The sequence below is a fragment of the Hipposideros armiger genome, unplaced genomic scaffold, assembly GCF_001890085.2.
Source record: "Hipposideros armiger isolate ML-2016 unplaced genomic scaffold, ASM189008v1 scaffold_543, whole genome shotgun sequence".
NCBI lineage: Eukaryota > Metazoa > Chordata > Mammalia > Chiroptera > Hipposideridae > Hipposideros > Hipposideros armiger.
Genome location: NW_017731893.1, coordinates 702,322 through 719,876, shown reverse-complemented (window position 1 = coordinate 719,876; position 17,555 = coordinate 702,322). Strand labels below are relative to the sequence as shown.

Sequence of the window (17,555 nt, the reverse complement as noted above, 5' to 3'; positions counted from 1 at the left end):
ATACTTCTTGGCAGAATTCTATGCGGGCAACTGGACTTGTTGGCCATAGGTCTCTTAGTCACAGCCACAGGTAATCCGTTTCCTTCTTGGCTGTTAGGGAAGGGCCTGATTAGCCAATCCAACAAATTCCACACCCCACCCCCTGCTTCCCTGGGTTAGCTCTCTGCTCCTGCCTCAGGCTTCTTGCCAGGTTGCACAGAGTATCAAATTAAACGATTAAGTTTTACCTTTGCAGTGGAGCCAGCAGGGGCACAATGCTGTTTATCTGCCGTCCACTCCATAATTGTCTTTTCTACATCAAAAGTTCTGCTTCCTTTGACTTGGAGTCGCTCTTTTTCTTCCCCGAGAAATTTACCACTCCTCCCATTTGTTTATAATGAATTGATGAATGTGGTGATTTCAGTCAAACAGTTTTAACTCCTTGTTCCCAGTCACATAACACATCATTGAGTTTCACAGTTGCGGGAGATTTAACTTCAGCAAATGAAAATAAAAATCTTTTCACCTGTCCAAAGAGTCATGTGCTAAACCTATTAGAGCAATATGAACTGGATGGTTAAGAAAAGTTAGATGTTTACCATTTTCACAAATATGGGAACTTTATTAATTTCCTTTTAGTCATAGAGTTTCACTTAAAGTGGATGCTTTTTTTATAACCATCTTTGCCGAGATTAGAAAATATCTAATGAAGAAGTAAAATGTATACTATGTCAAGTTACGTTTGGTAAGAATGACTCATCTTCATGACTTCTGTCTTAAAGAGTTCAGTTGGGCGGCCAGGTGATTAGTAGGAGTGGGTTATTTACCTGGGAGGACCTGGAAAGCTTTTTACACAGTGTCAACAGGATTGTTGTTAAGCAGAAAGTTGGCAAACATGGGAAGGTTGTCATTAAACAATGTTGGGATTCAGAACTGTTGACGTTTATTTGCTTTTCAACTCTTCAACAGCTCATGGAGAGATCCAAGCTATCTAAAAAGAAAAGGCACATGCATCATTGCACTTCTCCCTCTCCCTTTTTAAAGCTTTGGCAACCCTAAAACAGGGTGAAACAATCCTTTAAGGCAAGGGCTTTTTCACGTGGGCTTTTCCACAAATAGGCTTTGGGGGGGGTTCATGAACTCCTGCAACTATACGTGGCATGTGGTGTATAATTATGTGAATACGTACAGTCTTCTGTTTGGGTGGTGTGGGAGGGTGGCCCATCTTTTATTAGATTTTTTACAGGGATCTGTGAAACAATACGCTTTACAGGCTATTACTGTAGGGCCTCACTTGAGCAGCTTTAATAATGGGGGTGGGGAAGGTGAAAGAGGACACTGGTATGGTGCATGCTTCTTCCATACGCAACCTTTAAAAGCCTAGCCAGCTCGGTAGGTGGGAGTAAGAGATGGAGAACCCTGGCCACTGCTGCAAAGGGAGAATGGTGTGCTGGGAGCAACTCAGCAGAGACAGACACAGCTAATATAGCCCCCCACCCCACCCCCTCAAGACAGAGCATCAAGAGACCCTTATCCTATTTACCTAGACAAGAGATTTTAGCTTTTGGTACTCATTGAAAAACTGACAGCAAATGCTGCTTTTCTTAGAATCTCATGCACCAATTCCACCAGGTGCAAGTGGGTTTAGGTCCTATTTACTGCTGTGCTTGGCTCGTCACACAGCTCTGAGGCCTATATCCAGAGACCGCCCCCCACTACACAGCCCTCTATTTGCTAAATAAAGAGAAATTAATGGATCAGGGCTTGTGCTCCTCCATTCTCAAATCTGGATAGTTTTCCCAAATACAATCAAGGTAGCAGCCTTCAGAAATGGCAGGCCAGCATCGAAGATTTTATCTTATTTCACAGTAAGTGAACATCAGAGATGCGTCTTTCCAAGCTGGGTTGCCATGTTGGACTCTTTCTACCTCATTCATCCGGGTGGACCCACAGCCAAGCCCCCGATGAAAACAGGAACAACACCCAGTTTTGTTCCAGGAGGCCGGCTCCAGCATCTTTCTCTGCAAGGTAGACCTCTTCCTCACAGAGCTTCCTTTTTTCTTTCTTTTTTTTTTTTGGTCTTATGGTTTCTTAGGTCAGAGACAAGTTAGTTGAAACCTATATTCTTCTTTGGGGTTCTGGCTCACGTGTAAATTGTTCTTCATTTGCTTCGTTTCCTCAGGAGATGACTCTGCTGGTGCCTTATCAGCTTCACTCCTTGCAGCTTATAAGCCAGGGACTGTTGGGTTATTCCCTCCCACATGTACCTTGGCACTTGCCCCGCTTTTTTTTTTTTTTAAAGTGGGGTGAATCAAACTTACTTACCATTGAAGTTTTAATAACATTCTTAAAATGGGTTCTTTGGCTTCCCACAACCCTTCTAGCTAAAATGCATGCACACAGACACTGTTTCCACAGAAAGTGAGATTTTACTCATCAAAAGGTCAAGTTATCACAATTCACTGGCGACTAATCTGCTTCAGCAGGGCTGGATCTGTGCTTGCATTTTAAATAGACCTATGACTGCTGATGCTATCAGAGGTTTTTCCTTAACTCTAAAAATTATCCTTTAATATTAAAATAAAAACAGTTTTGTTGAAATACAAACACCTTGGGTGTAAAAATCTGGATAGTCATTTGGATATAATTGTGACAGTGACAGTGTGTTGTGAAAGGTAATCGTACGGTCTCTGATTTTTGTGAACTTCAGATAACAAGTTGCCCTGTAAAAGGTGAACAGATTTTTTACTTTTGCTGGGTAAATATATTAGCTTCCTAGCATTGCGATAATAAATCAGTGGTTTAAAAAAACGCGAATTTATTTGCTTAACAGTTCTGGAGATCTGAAGTCCACAGTGGCTTCCATTGGGCTAAAATCGAGGAGTCAGCATGGCTGCATTCTTCCTGGAGGCTCTGTGGAAGAACCCATCTCCTTGCCTTTTTCAACATAGAGACTACCCATAATCCTTGGTCCTAGACCCCTTGCTCTGCCTTCAAATACCACGGCACGATATTCAAATCTCTGCAACCCGCCTCTCTCCTTCTTGTAAGGACCCTTGTGATTGCATGGGCCCACCTGGACAATACAACACATCGTCCCCATTTTAAGATCCTTAACTCAGTCACACCTGCAAAGTCCCTTTAATCATGTAACATCACATTCACTGGTTCTAGAGATTAGGATGTGGTCATTTTGAGGGGCCATTATTAAGCTTACCACAGTAATTTAATTGGGGAGGTGGTGGGGAAGGAATCCACAACATAATGCTTGCTCTAAAGAAGGTATTTCTTTAAAATTTCAATAGAAATAAAAAATATCTACTTTTCATTAGAAAAATGAACCCCAGCCAGGTCAGAACTGTGAAAGTCAATTCAAATGAGAAACTTTCCCATCCAACTCCACAAATGTATAGACTAGAGCCAGTGTAGACTAGAACATTGAGAAAATACAACAGCTCTTGGGGTAAAAGAAGGTGTCGAGGTCATTTCTTCCTAGTCTGTGATTTTCTTTGCAGATGTTGCAAATAAATCAGAACTAGGATGCAGGCATGGCACATGTGTTTAGTATTCTCCAAGCTGTGCTGAAAGCTAACACGCCATAAAAACTGTTCTCTATCCTTCTTCCCGGTAAAGGAGTTAGGTAGCTGGTTTGCCCTGCAGTTCTGACTTTTCCAAGTTGTGTAACTTTATGCTTTCAGACATATAAAACAATCGAGGCCGTGCCCAGTTCTTCAGGTGGCTGACGATCGTCCTTTCCCTGTTCCCTCTCAGTGCCTTCCTTCCCGCTGATGATGAGTGACGTGCGACAAAGGTGGAGCAGGTGTGCGGTGTCTGCCCTTGGCGGCGTGTTCAAGCATGACTTGAAGAAGGAAACTTGACTTTATTTTTTTTTATTTCTTACAGGAGAGGGAAACCAAAGGGATGACAGGCTCCCATAGGAAATGCACACACACCTGGTTTTTTTGGATTTGGTGCTTTAGGCAGTTTCAGAAACAAGCCCCAGAGTAAAACCGTCAACATGAGAACACCTTTGTGCTGTTCAAAATTATTCTCAAAAACGAAGTCGCACTTTCTGACCAGGTGCAGGATAATTTTTCCCCCCTTTTTCCTAAATGTAGGACTAATTTTTATTACCTTTCTGAGCAATAAATCATTCTTTTAAAAATCACATTTGGATAAAAAATTGGATAAAAATCACATTATTTGGATAAAATAATCGGGGAGAGAACACTGATCATTTTTAAACACTGATATTTCTCATAATCTTTAAAGACAGAATGGAAGGCATTTTGGACAAATCTATTGAAGCAAGATTTAGATAGAAGTATATAAATTATGTTGGCCTGTATGATAAACACCTGTTCAGAAATTAGCATCACTACACAAGAGAGCCACTTATCTGATATTTTTGCCCGCTTTAGGCCTAGATACAATTGTGTGCTGGTAAATTTATAGAAAAAGGCTCTTCAGGGGGAAGAAACCCCTGATTTGTAGTGTTTGCTGATTTCTATGGTGTTAGACAATACTCCCACCGAGGTCAATTTCTAGGAACCACCCTGAAGTCATCGATGGCGGGGATGAGAAGAGATGGGTGCAACAGGCTCTCCTGAGCGGGTGTAAATGTCTATAAATAATATAACTGAGAAGATTCAGATAGATTACAGCAGGATATAGTCAGAATGATTGAACCCCAACTTTGAAAGGAGAACTATGTGTAATTTTGCTATTTGATAAACCTTAAGGATATATTATAGGATCTGAAACCAAGAACATAATTTCTGCCTTTGGATGGTCTGGATTTTTCTTTGTCTAAATTCTGGCAATTGTCTTTCCCCATGTCCTATCCTGGTCATTCTGGGAGTCTGCATCTTGCTTCAGGGGCTTTAGTAAAAAAACACAGGAAGGCCTGAATTCTTATTTATACATTGGACCCAAGTACAGTTTTTATATATGGATTTTTTTTCTCAATTGCTCTGTGTGAAGGACTTGAGTTCCTTCCAATATCAGCTGAAAATGCCAGATGCCTATTTGTTTGTGTGGAAATTTCCCCAGACTGTAGCATTTAACTCTCTGACCTGAGTAGTATGTGTGCGAATTTTCCATTGTGTTGCATTCTCTGCTGAGCAGTGGCAAATTTTTTAAATTTTATTTTTATTTTATTTTGTTTTACTAATAATGCACAAGAGCCCCTGTCTGCCTCCCACCCTCAGGACTGCCTGAGACCTGGGGCAGAGAATTCCCAGCTCCGGGCTCCTGCATTAGAGATGTTACTCTAGTTCTCTGCTGGCTGTGCCCTTTTTCACTGAGTCTGTGCCCCCTCTGGTATGACTACTGTCTGAATTCCAGAGACCCCAGAATTCTACACCCAATAGGCACTGAGTTTATTGGACCTACAGTAGCCCCTTGGTTTTGTCATCATCCAAAGGGTAGACTGTTCTATCTCCCATGATTTTGATGATGGGTAGCTGTTTTTGTTGTGGACATAAGCATACTATGATGCCTCCTAAATGTGAACCTGGCTTTCTAGGTCAAGGACATAGGTTGGAACATATTAATATTTCATTTAAGTGGTCGTTGGCTTAAAGTTTTAAATATTAAGGCATATAGTATATCGACCTCCATTTGTACTTTTGATCCAGATCCTGTGACTGTTAGGGCAGAGCTCCCCAAACCACAGGAAAAAAGACAAGTGTTACCTTTTCTCCTTTAATTGTAGACAATCTAGGTAAGTAAGGATGAGGTTTTAAAGAGGGTTAAGTTCCAAGGAAAGAGGCATGGGCATGGGAGTTAGTTTATCAAAAAATAGAGAGCTACTGATTAGTGTCATTGTCAGAAAGAATGTGGCCAACCTAGCCCTGGGAGCTACCATGAGGACACACATCGATGCCTAGACCAGCAGCAAGACTCGTCCATGGCAGCAGTCTGGTCTTAAGGACAGAGACCCCTTGGCTCCTCCTCATGTACCTCCTAACGCTTCCTGTACATGCCCATTATCTCCTCCCGATGTGCTCAAGAGAGCTAATGACTGTCCTGGGGGAGGCGTTGCAGGCTCCTTGGCGTTGTGGAGTCTTGTGTCACTAGTCTCATCTCGTCTACCATGGTCAGTCTGTGATTTGCTGAGCTCCACCAACCCATGGGCATTTAAAACTCCTTTGGGTGGAAAGAGTCATTTTCTGCATGCACCTTAGGCTGAATGTAAACTTTCTGATTGTATAAGCACTGTGGTCCTTTCTGTGTCATGTCATTAAACTCCTTCTCCCAACTGCCCAGCTACAGCAGCTCTAGGACATTACAGTATAATTGCTGCCTTCTCAATATTATGTAGGTTACATATATGAACATACCATTTCCTGAGGCTTTTTCAGCAAAGCGTATGTCAGGGTGGGAATCTAAAATAAGACAAACTCTAAATCATTTTGTTCTCAAAAACTGGTACTATGAAAATTCAACATCAGAGCTATCTCCAAGAAGACCTTAGTGTCTGTGCAAATATTAACAATATTCACTTCAGGGGCGAATGCTTCTTGTCAAAAGGATATCCTAGTATTTTTAAATTAGTAACATTAGTAAGAAAAAAATGTATGACCTTAACTGTGAAAATAAATAAAAAATCAATTAGCCAGGATTTGGGGAGCACCTGAGTCCTGTGAGGTTGGCAGTCAAATATGACAACATCCCTGCTTTTATGAAGTTACTCGTTAGGGAGAGACAAATCTAATACACCAAATCAAGAGTGGAAAATGAAAGATAGTAAATTGCACTGGACTAGCATGTGGCATTTGAGTGCTATAGGCAGTTGAGACAAGGAGGAAATCCAAGGAAGGCTTTTTGGAAAATGTAGGCTGTCAGCTATGTCTTGGAAGCTGTGTAGTGGAAGAGAGAGAATTCCAGAGGATGGGAACATGATAAGTGTGATAGTTAATTTTATGTGTCACATTCACTGGGCCAAGGGGTGCCCAGATATTTGGCCAGGCATCATTCTGGGTGTTTCTAGATAAGATTGACATTTAAACCAGTAGACTGAATAAAGAAGAGGGCCCTCCCTAATGTGGGTGGACCTTGTCCAAACATTTGAAGGCCAAACTATTGGGTTGTCGGAAAAGTCATGACACAGTTTTTTGCAACGAAAACCAGAAAAAATACGTCATGACTTTACCGACAACCCAATAGAGCAAAAAGACTGACCTTTCCCCGAGGAAGAGAGAATCCTTCCTTTCTGACTGCCTTCAAACTGCAGCATATGCTTTTTTTCTGCCTTCAGACTCAAACTGAGACATCGGCTCTTCCTGGGTCTTGAGCTTGTCAACATTTAGACTGGAACTTCCGCCATCAGCTCTCCTGGTTCTCAGGCCTTCAGACTCAGACTCAGACTGAAACTGCTGACTCACCCTGCAGACCGTGGATGATTTGCCAGCTCCATAATCACATGAGCCAATTCCTTTATATATATGTGTATATTTTCTCATCCTATGGGTTCTGTTTCCTCGGAGAACCCTATATAACACAATAAGTAAAGCCACACCACTTTTGCAAGACAATGGAAAGTGTGGTCTGCCAAAATTAGAAAGAGGAAAGATGTGTGTGGAAAACTTCAAGATATAGTAGATTCGATAGAGCAGAAGATGAAGTGTTAACAAGAAGGGCTTGACTGGCAATGCAATTAACATACCCTACGCCTAAGGTAATCACACTCTCACTTGTCAGTGTTGTCACTCTTTCCACTGAGCCCAAATTTGAATGAGAATTTCATCTCAGTACTGTATCCCCAGGGACTCATTTCGCATAGGTGCACTAGATTCAACATTGTAAAATGAGCTGGGGATCTGGCTGAAATGCAGATTCCGATCCAGTAGGCCCAGGGCGGATGGAGCCTGAGTTCTGCATTTCCAAGTGGTGCAAACGCTGCTTGAGGACTCCACTTTGAGGTGGGGAACATCCCTTGTTTAGTTAATGCTGCTTGAACTAAGGAGTAACTGAAGAAACACTACCTAGCCTCTGAAGAAATAAGGCCTGGCCTGGGGGGCGGGGGAGAGGGGGGAGAGTACAGTACATTCTGGAATTGTTTTTGAATGGTTCTATGTGTATTGTCCTGTGAATGGGTTACCAAGAATTTACAAAATCATAGAACAAAAGTTAAGAGGACCTCAGTAGTCATCCAGACAATGTCATTTGAGGTAAGCTACAATTTGAACAGCCGTTTTGCTCATATTAAAAGAAATAGCATTTTAAAAAATTTGAACGCTGAGACACATTTGATGTAATTATTTATAAAATGCTAATATTAGTTGTAATTAGCCTAGGAAAAAGCTTGATAGGAAAGAGATCAGGGGATTTAGGTGATTCACCCAGAACCTCTCAATTAGATTTTCTCCAGGGCAAGGTTAGCATAGAGATGGAAATTCCAAGGAAACTAAGTGGCAAGCCTTTTGAAATCAAGAGCTGCGGCTCTCTTGTCAAGACACTGGGTAGAAAAGAGTAAAGCACAAGTGCATGATACATCCAGTAGGGATTGTCTATTTGGAAATAAATAAAAGGAATAAATAATCTGTCATTGCCCGTAACATTTCCAGAAAAAGGATATTATAAGAAAGAAGGTGAAAATTAAATACAAAGAAATAAAAATGAGGCAAAAATCCAATGTATGCTCACATGAAAATATTCAGAACATTGTGATATATATACTGTGACACTCAAAAGAAATGGAGGCCAAGAATAATTTGGACAATTAATAGGAGTTTCCAGTAAATAAGGCACACATATGCATGTACACAGACATGTGCTCACCTCACTCCCCTATATATTTATGAATTTTGTTGTTGTAGTTCAGGGTTGAGCTATGCTAAACAAGGGATGATAAAGTACAATTAATTGTGCCTGTGCTTGTGCTGTGAGTTGTTTCAAGTGATGGGTTTAATGGAAAGAATTAACAGGAAGTTAACTTGAATTTCCATGTTAACACTTACTAGATTGGAGGCATTCTGTCTGGATTTAGTTAAAATACCCTTTCCTACAAACTTCTGAACATTTGAAATATACCAAACACTGTGCTGGCTGCTTCAGAAACAACCTATCAAAGAGAAGGACTCAATCCTATTTAATTATTTAAGAGCTCTGACTTAGATTTCAGACCTGGGTTCACCTATATAGGATACATCACCTACTTGCTGTATGACCTTGAGAGACTTATTTAATCTTCCTAAGTTTTGGTATAATAGAATGGGATTAATAACAGTGTCTACCATTGTAATGCAAGCAACAGAAACTGACTAACTTAAAGAAGAGTGGGATTTAGTGGGAGAAAGTGGGGTAGCTCCCAATACCTAAGAAATGGAAGCACAAACAAACCTCCAAAGACACAGAAGCAGAACAGTGACAGAGATCTAGGTGAAGACACAGGGACAATCTCTTTGGGGAGCTGTACCCAAAAGAATCAGCTCCAACTATGTTCTGTCCTTGGGCCAGATTTCTAGGATTTCTAGCTGATTGGTCTTGCCAAGTGAGAGTAGGGAAGGGGAGAAGTGCCAAACCACCCCTTTGCACTTAGAGCCATCGTTTGATGGTCCCACCAGAATGGTACATGACTGGGATGGGCAGATTTCCCCCAAAATCAGTGACGTGCTATCAAACAATTGGAAAAGGATGCTGGACTGGCAAAAACAACAGCTGTTTACCACCGGTACTTTTTTTTATTAAAGGATAACAAAAAAGTGTTCTTTCTATGTTAGTTTACTGATCCAATGCTGCTGACATCTTTCTGCACACCTACATCAGGGGCTCAAATATTAACCATTTTCAATTAAAGGCCAGGACACATTTTATTATACAAACATTAGTGACAATTTTAGAAGTCTTAGCTGTTCATTCTAAGTCATTTTGCAGTTTCACAGGGATGTAGAAAGGCAGCTAATTTTAAGTAGATGCTTCCTTGCTGATCATTTCATTTGCTAGAATGATCACATTAAAATCTTTTTTGGGGGGTATGTAAAAAGCATACACTTTGTATCATGAAATTTGTGGAAAAAACAAACATTAAACATTAAGAACATGCACTTAATGTTCTTTTTTACCTCATAAAATGTAAGAATTTTTTTTTTTTTTACGTAGTGGGATGTTGAAGCTATTCAATTTTCACTTGAAATCACTAATGATCCATTATAATTTGAACTGTAATCTGGGTTTGGCTTGTTGTATTTTCTCCTTGGTATTCATTGATGTGGAAAAGGGGTAAAGAAGATGTCAGGTGTTAAATATAATTAATGTTAAAAACAGATCTGATGAATCAGGGTGTTATTTCTGAAGAGAATGACTCAACAGAGGCTTGCCGGTCACAATTACTAAAAATTAGTCATTCTGTGAGATGCTTTTGCTGATACTAATAGATAAAACACCTTTGAGGGAAACCCTTTTGAAAGTGTTACAATACGACCTCAGAAAAACATGCCTTTCCAGATACAAAACTAGTTATCAATTCATCCAAGAAGATGTGAGCAAAGCTTTCTTAGAAATTAAGTATCACTGAAAAGTTCATTTATGAGCAGACTTTGTCCCCTAGCTAGGTTCTGAGTAAGCGATTTTTGCTCTGTACTTGGCAGTCCATAATGTTACTAAAGACGAAGGACTTGAGCTGTGTTAACCTCAGCTTCCCAGTCTGTTTAATGGGAACAATATTGGTGCCTACTTCTTAAGGGTACAATATTAACTGAAGTGAAGCATGGGAAGTACTGAGCATAGTACTGGATACATTCCAGATGCTTAATAAACATTAATTAATAAAATTATTTTGCAACAATTTTGCAAGCATCTAAAGATTCCAGTAATTTTCCCAATGCGTTTGGGAAGTCTCTTTAATTTTATCACACCAGTGAATCTCATCTTCCTCTTAATTGACGTTGCAACCCCTCTCCCCTAAGACTGTCAAGTTCCTTTTCCAAGTCATCTTTAGTGAGCAATCAGCTGAATCCTTCCCTGTCAGCTTTTTATGAGGCAATGAACTGGCACCTCCCCCTCGTCTTCAGGCCCTAGGTGCTAAGAAGATAGATCAATTACCTTGACACTTGTCCCTGTTCCTCAGGGGCATTGGCTTTCCCGTTTTGCCTCATCACCTTTCCAAAAATCTTTTGTTCTCACAATTGCCAACTAATATTGCTCTCACAGTTTGCCCGAAGATGTACAGGCATGCCCAGTGATGATGGGTTCCTAAGAAAGGACTTGGAGTCCTTGACATCAAATTTATACTGACCTGGATAAAGTAATGACAAAAATGGCCTGTTTTGGAAACATTACGTAAATTGCAGAGAATAATGAATTCTTAGTCTATGATACATCCATGAAACAATGCTAAGAGATGTCCCTGTGGACTTTTTTTTTCCACACTACTTGAACTATAACTTTTTTTAATATTTACTTTCTTAAGATCTTAGAAATAAACTTAGGTTTGCAAGGGAACACTCATGTCTGAAAGGAAGCGTTCTTAAGTGACCATATTATTTTGCTAGATATGTCAGTTGTAATACCCTCCACCTCATGCTCAATAGAGCCTAAGGGGTCATGGGGCAAAGTTTGGGTGATTGATTTTTTTAAGCTATCAGGACAGGACAGTTTTTATACCCAGGAAGAAAAAAAAAGAAAAAAAATCTATTCTTTGAAATATTTTTAGCTAGTCATTTGTTGAGTTTCTACACCTTGTTAAATACAGTAGAACATTCTTCATTTAAATAAAATAAATAAAACATGTGACTTAGGTGTTATTTTTATCTCACATTTTACAGAATGGGAAACTAAGATTTAAAGAGTGTAGATACTTGCCAAAGGTCACAGCCAACTTAGTTCCAGAGACAGAAATTGAATCAAACTCTTTTTAAATCCAAATTCAGTGTACTTAATTCCCAGGCCATGCATGGCATGACATCTCTTCTCCATGAAAGCTAATTTCTTTTTCCACAGAGGTCCTATATGTGGCTCTACTAATGTTCTTTGTGGAGTTTTATTTTGCTTTCTCTTCGTGACATGTCATGGATTAGCATTCTCATAATGTGAGTGATTTAGCTTCAGATTACTCTTCTCCAAATGGAGGGAGTGGACAAACCTTAAACTGAAGGCAGGGTTGGAATGTCAAAGCCTCAGAGCTTTAAGGGACCAGAGAAAATCCCCCCAAGAATCCCATGGTCTCCGGGCTTTTTTCCAGGTTCAGCCTGCGTGCGGGACTTCATTGCTCCATCTTGCCTGCTTCTCAATGGAATAATCTTTGTTTTGGATCCTGTTCTTGTATGCTGCTCAGTGGACCTGAAAATTGGAGATTTCCTTGCTTCCTGGTCCTTCCTGTGCCTGAGAAACAGACTTGGAATTCTCCTTTTTTTTTTTTTTTTTTCTCTTCATTCAGCAAAAGGACTGCCCCACCAACTACCATCCCTTGTTTCAGTTCTTGGAACCCAGCCTGGGCCAACAGGCCCCTTGAGAAAAGAAATTTAACTTCCCTGGCCTATTTCCTTCCTCAGTAGATTGAAGAACTGAATAGAGAAAAGCTTCTTAATATATACTATATAATACTAAAATTTACTTAAAAAAAAAAAGACAACCCCTGCATTACTATCATTTGAGACAATTTATATAAGCTAACATATAGGATAATTATAAGAAAATAAACTATTTTATTTGTTTCCCCTCTCCCCTACTGAGATTAAGCATAAATAGTTGCTTGTATGAAATGAATCTTTACTGTTCACATGTGTGAATGCTTGTGACAACACTATAGGCCCATGATCGTTACTCACGTGTATACTGTCACCTTCGATTTTTCTAAGGCAGAAATTGTATATAATGCATGTGGCAAAGACTGCTAGCCGTTCACCAAGATCCCTCTCCTCTTCTTCCTGAGTACACAGCTACCCTGTATTTCCCAGTTTCTCTTGAAGTTTAGGTGTGGCCACGTACTAGAGTTTTTGCACCGGAGTACTCTTCCGTGCCTTTGCACCTTTGGCTTTCTGAGAAGGGGCTGAGCCCAGCTACCACTGAAGGACTGCACAGAGCTGAGTGCCGCTGACCTGAAACTGTCACCCTGGCTTGTCACCTGAAAGAGAAATAAAGTCCTTGTGCCCAGAGATGCTGAATTTGGAGGTCTATTTGTTATCACAGCATAGTCTGTCCTAACGAAAGCAATGTAGGTGTGGTCTTGAATACAAGTTTCTTAGCTAGGGAGCATGCTTAGTAGAAGCAAAGTGTCTGCCATGTCTTGCTGTCACCTACTCATCTTCGTGTAAGCAATAACTCTTGCAAAGTGGCCAGTCTTTTGAATATTGGTAGAACATGAAAACATAAAGTAAACCACTAAATGTTGGTAGAAAAAATAAAGTGAAATTGAGTGTGTCTAAGAAGCTAATCGTTCTTAGCTTAGAAGGTGAATGTTTTTTTATAATTTAATAGTAAAATGCCAATTTAATATCAGTATATGAATAATTCCACCTAATGATCTATATAAATGAAGAACAGAAGACTTAATTCTTGAAGTGTTCCAGCAAATGCTTCAACCAGGATTTTAAAGATAGCTTTACAGCTAACTGTGGTCCTGAACTTACAATATCAGTCATATATGTAGGGATTATTTACATTATTTAAATTTATACTTTGCCACAGTTCAGGTAGAAAATTATATATGTATCTGAAACCTTGGTGATTTACACACATGTATAGAAAAAGCAATCGCTTTATGATGTATTCCTGCTAAATATTCTTTGATTGGTCCAAGTCTGGGATGAATTTATCTGCTTGACTCTCTAATACTGTGATATTAGACCACATATTTTGGTATCTTACATTGCAAAATTCTAGAATATAGAGCAAGGAGCAAAATAAATAAATGATATTATTTCTGACTGTTAAATTCTTCTGATAGGCCAAAAAATGGTCTCAAAATATCAGGCCCTAATCCTTAGAATCTGTAAATATTACCTTAAATAGAAAAAAAAATGGGCTTTGTAAGTGTGTAAGTGAGGAGATTGTCTCAAATTATCAGAGTGGACCATAAATGCAGTCACATAGATTCCTTTAAGCGGGAGGCAGAGAGCTTTGACACAGAGGAGGAGGAGGCAGTGTGATCACAGAAGCAACTTGGAGAGATGAAGCCACAAGCCAAGGAAAGCTGGAAGACGCCAGGACCAGATTCTCCCTGCGAGCCTCCGGAGGGAGAATGGCCCTGCCAACTCCTAATTTAGGCCCAGTGAAACTGATTTTGGACTTCTTTCCATTAGAACCATAAGATAAATTTTTATAATTTTTAGTCACTGAGTTTGTAGTCATCTGTTACAGCAGCCACAGGAAAAACACTCACGTTCATTTTTCAATGGCTGAGTTTATATCTATGGTATTTTATTCCAAGCCTTGGGAGACCTAGGTGTGTATTCCTTTCCTTTGGCCTAGAAAAGGCAGGTGTGCCTTCCATTATATTGTGGATTGTTGGGATCTTTAGGGGGCACAAGGCAAAGGGCTTCTCCCTTCTCCAGCTGAGTTTAAGCCATTGAAAATAAGAGAGCATGCTAGATAGAGAACAAATTGCCAATTTTCTCACTGCTAAAGCCCATTTGGAGAATGGGTTTACTAATAATGAACGTCAGGTGCAGAGAGACACCTGCCCTATTCTAAGCAATGGGTAATGTCGTCCTCCTCTAAAACTTGGGGTTTGAAATAGGAGAGTGGAATGTATGCTGTTTGTAGTCACCGAGCTCTCAGGAGAATGAGAAGATAAAAGGGCTGAATAAAATTACATGACTCCTTCTCCTGAGGGCAGAAATATCAGGACTGCTGTGCTACTGGAGATCCCTCTGCATGACAGGAAATATCAGGAGTGAGGATGAGACATTTCTGATGATCCCAACCCAAGATTATAGGCTATCCATGGGCAGAAAAGGTAGAATACTAGCCTTTAGAAGCTGATTGGAAGATAGCTTAAAGGCAGATGAACAGCCATAGCTGTTCACAGTCCAAATTTATATATATATATATATATATATATATATATATATATATATATATATATAATGTTTAATAATTATCCATTTTAATAAAATGTTTAATAAATTAAATATTATATATTACTTTTTGGACATTGACTGTGTCTAAGATCCTAAATGAATCTGCTGAAGTCTGGTTAAGTCTTGGGTATTTCCTGAGTTTGCACATGGACGTTTCATTACATATCCCTTTTTCAGACTTCTGCTTAATATAGTCTTTCAATAGAAACTGTCTTTGTAAATATATTTGTTAATATGCCCCTAGAAATGTCACTCTTTCATAAACAGATACTAAATTGCCTATTTTTCTTCCCAAAATGATTCTTCCTTTAAAATTAAAAGAACATTGGTTTTAGTGTTAAAAGCTTACAACCTCAACATGTGGTCTCAATAATCCAGCTGATATCTATTTGTCTTTGTAGATTCATTTATTCTTTTTCCTAAGGTGATTTCAGCAAATTGTGTTATTTGTAATAGAAGTTGCTTGTGTTTCTACCTTGGGCCCGAACAGATTGAGTAATAACATTGACAAATACCTTGAACTCACATAGCACCTTTCACCCTAAATCCTTTACAAATGCCAACTTATTGTCTCCGCAATATTCCAACTCTATCTGGTAGGTTGCTGATCTCCATTTCATCTAGTTCTTTTCCTGGAGTTTTCTCCTATTCTTTCATTTGGGACATAGTTCTTTGTTTCCTCACTTTTGGCTGTCTCTCTCTGTTTGTTTCTATGTATTAAATACGTCTGCTGAGTGGCCTTATGTACTAGGTGCCCTATGGGGCCCTGGCACAGTCTCCTTGGTTACCTTCTCCAGGTGCTCCAGGAGTGTCCCTTGTGTGCATGGTGTGTGCCCTCCTGTTATAGTTGAGCCTTAGTTGCTATTGGCACATCAGTGTGCAATATTGACCCTCAGGCTAACTGGCTGTGGGGTTTGGCCACATCTACAGTTTATGGGCTGCTGTGTGTGGGACTTCCTCCACTGAGTAGGACTCAGCCCAGCAGGCTCTGGTGCTTGTTGAGACCACCCTTTGTGTTTGTGGCTTTTGGGGCTAATTAGGTGGTGCTGTGCTGTGGTTGAAGCCAATCTCCAAGTATGTTGGTTCTGAGGCCTCTTGGGAAGGGCTCCAGTGCAGGCCCAGGTCACCCACTGTTTGTGACTGGCCAGGGACTACCTGATAGGAGTTACGAAGTGATCTGCAGTTGTTCACTGCCTGTGCTAAACCTGGAGGCACATGGGAGAGGCCACATTGTGAACAGAGCTCCCCTGCCACCAGTACCAGGTGTGGGGTAACTCCTGAAAAAGCAGGACACCCCAAGGGGTGCTGCCACCTGCTGGCTCACTTAAGGTGCAGCCACTGATAAAACCTCGTGTGGCATGCAAATTGGGTGAATTAGGGTCTCAGGGAGTCACTACAGTGGGAAGAGTTGTGGTCACCAGGTTAATGTAGATTTTGGTTTGGTGCCAGTGTTGAGCCTGGAGCTACTCAGGAAAAGTCTCAGAGCACACTGAGGCCAGTCACCACCAGCCCGGGGCCCACGGACTCTGATAGTTTTCCAAGAAACAATGTAATTCAGTTGGGCTGGCTTCTCCCTGGGAAACTGCCTTCAGCGTTAGGGACATTGGGTGACGTGGCATCCCAGGGAGTTAGCAGGGTGGAGCAAGCGGAGCTCACCAGACCAATCAGATTCGGATTTGGTGGTGTGGGGGCAGGCTCAACATAAGAAAGATGGCGCCAGCCTGCTGGCTGCATGGGAGGATGACTCCTCACACAGAAAATGGTGACTGTCCGCCAGCCATCCCCCCAAAGTCACACACCTCATGGTGCCCCCTCCCATCTGCCTCAGACACCCCTCAAGTCACAGTCCCTCCGCTGGAGCCCAGGGTGAGTGCCTGCAAATGAATGAGTCTGTGCGTTGGCCCTTTAAGAGAATGCCTAGGTTTCCCACAGCCTTCCGTCCCACCTGGAAGATCGGAATACCCACTGTTTTTCACAGCTAGATGTTGTGGGGGGGCTCCTCTTCCTGAGGCCAGTACTCTGGGCTGGGGAGCCTGGTGTCAGGGGGCTTGAGTCTCTGGCTTCTGTGGGGTGGGGCTGGAAACTCCATGGTGGAGATATCCCTCCCAGTTCTTAACTGCCACACGGAGGTTTGGGACACGCCCATTTTGCGTCTCCACCCCACCTACCAGTCTTGATGCGGCTTCTTCATATCCTTAGTTATGAAACTTCTGTTCAGCTAGACTTCAGATGGTTCCCCAAGTTGATTGTTCTGTAATTTAGTTGTAATTTTAATGTGTTCATGAAGGAAGCAGGCACAGTGTTTATTTACTCTGCCATCTTGGATCTTAAAATTCAATAGTTTAAAATTTTGTCGTTTACTGCACTTGATAAAAGAACATACTTGAGTTCCAAATCCCCATATTGGCCTAAAAAGTCAGGAACTGATCACCTACATCCCAGGAATTGGCAGACCTGCACTCTTACTTGCTAATGTGTTCTAGAATGCATCTTCTTATGCAATATTCATTAAATCAGTAATATTTGGAAGACTCCTCTGTGTGTCGAGTGCCA

General features: G+C 40.8%; 1 long non-coding RNA gene across 4 annotated transcripts in view; it reads left to right on the top strand.

Moving 5' to 3' along the window:
- The window catches only part of LOC109396777 (uncharacterized), a 97,616-nt gene that overhangs the window by 10,446 nt on the left and 69,615 nt on the right, over window positions 1-17,555 (top strand). Inside the window, exon 3 of one of the 4 annotated variants that reach the window (XR_002126912.1) lies at window positions 7,241-10,597. The exons of 1 other annotated variant lie outside the window; for it this stretch is intronic. This is a non-coding gene — a long non-coding RNA (uncharacterized LOC109396777). Of the gene's footprint in view, window positions 1-1,848; window positions 2,275-3,750; window positions 4,066-7,240; window positions 10,598-17,555 lie in introns of those variants that run through there. 2 more of the 4 variants (XR_002126913.1, XR_002126914.1) reach the window with 2 other exon arrangements.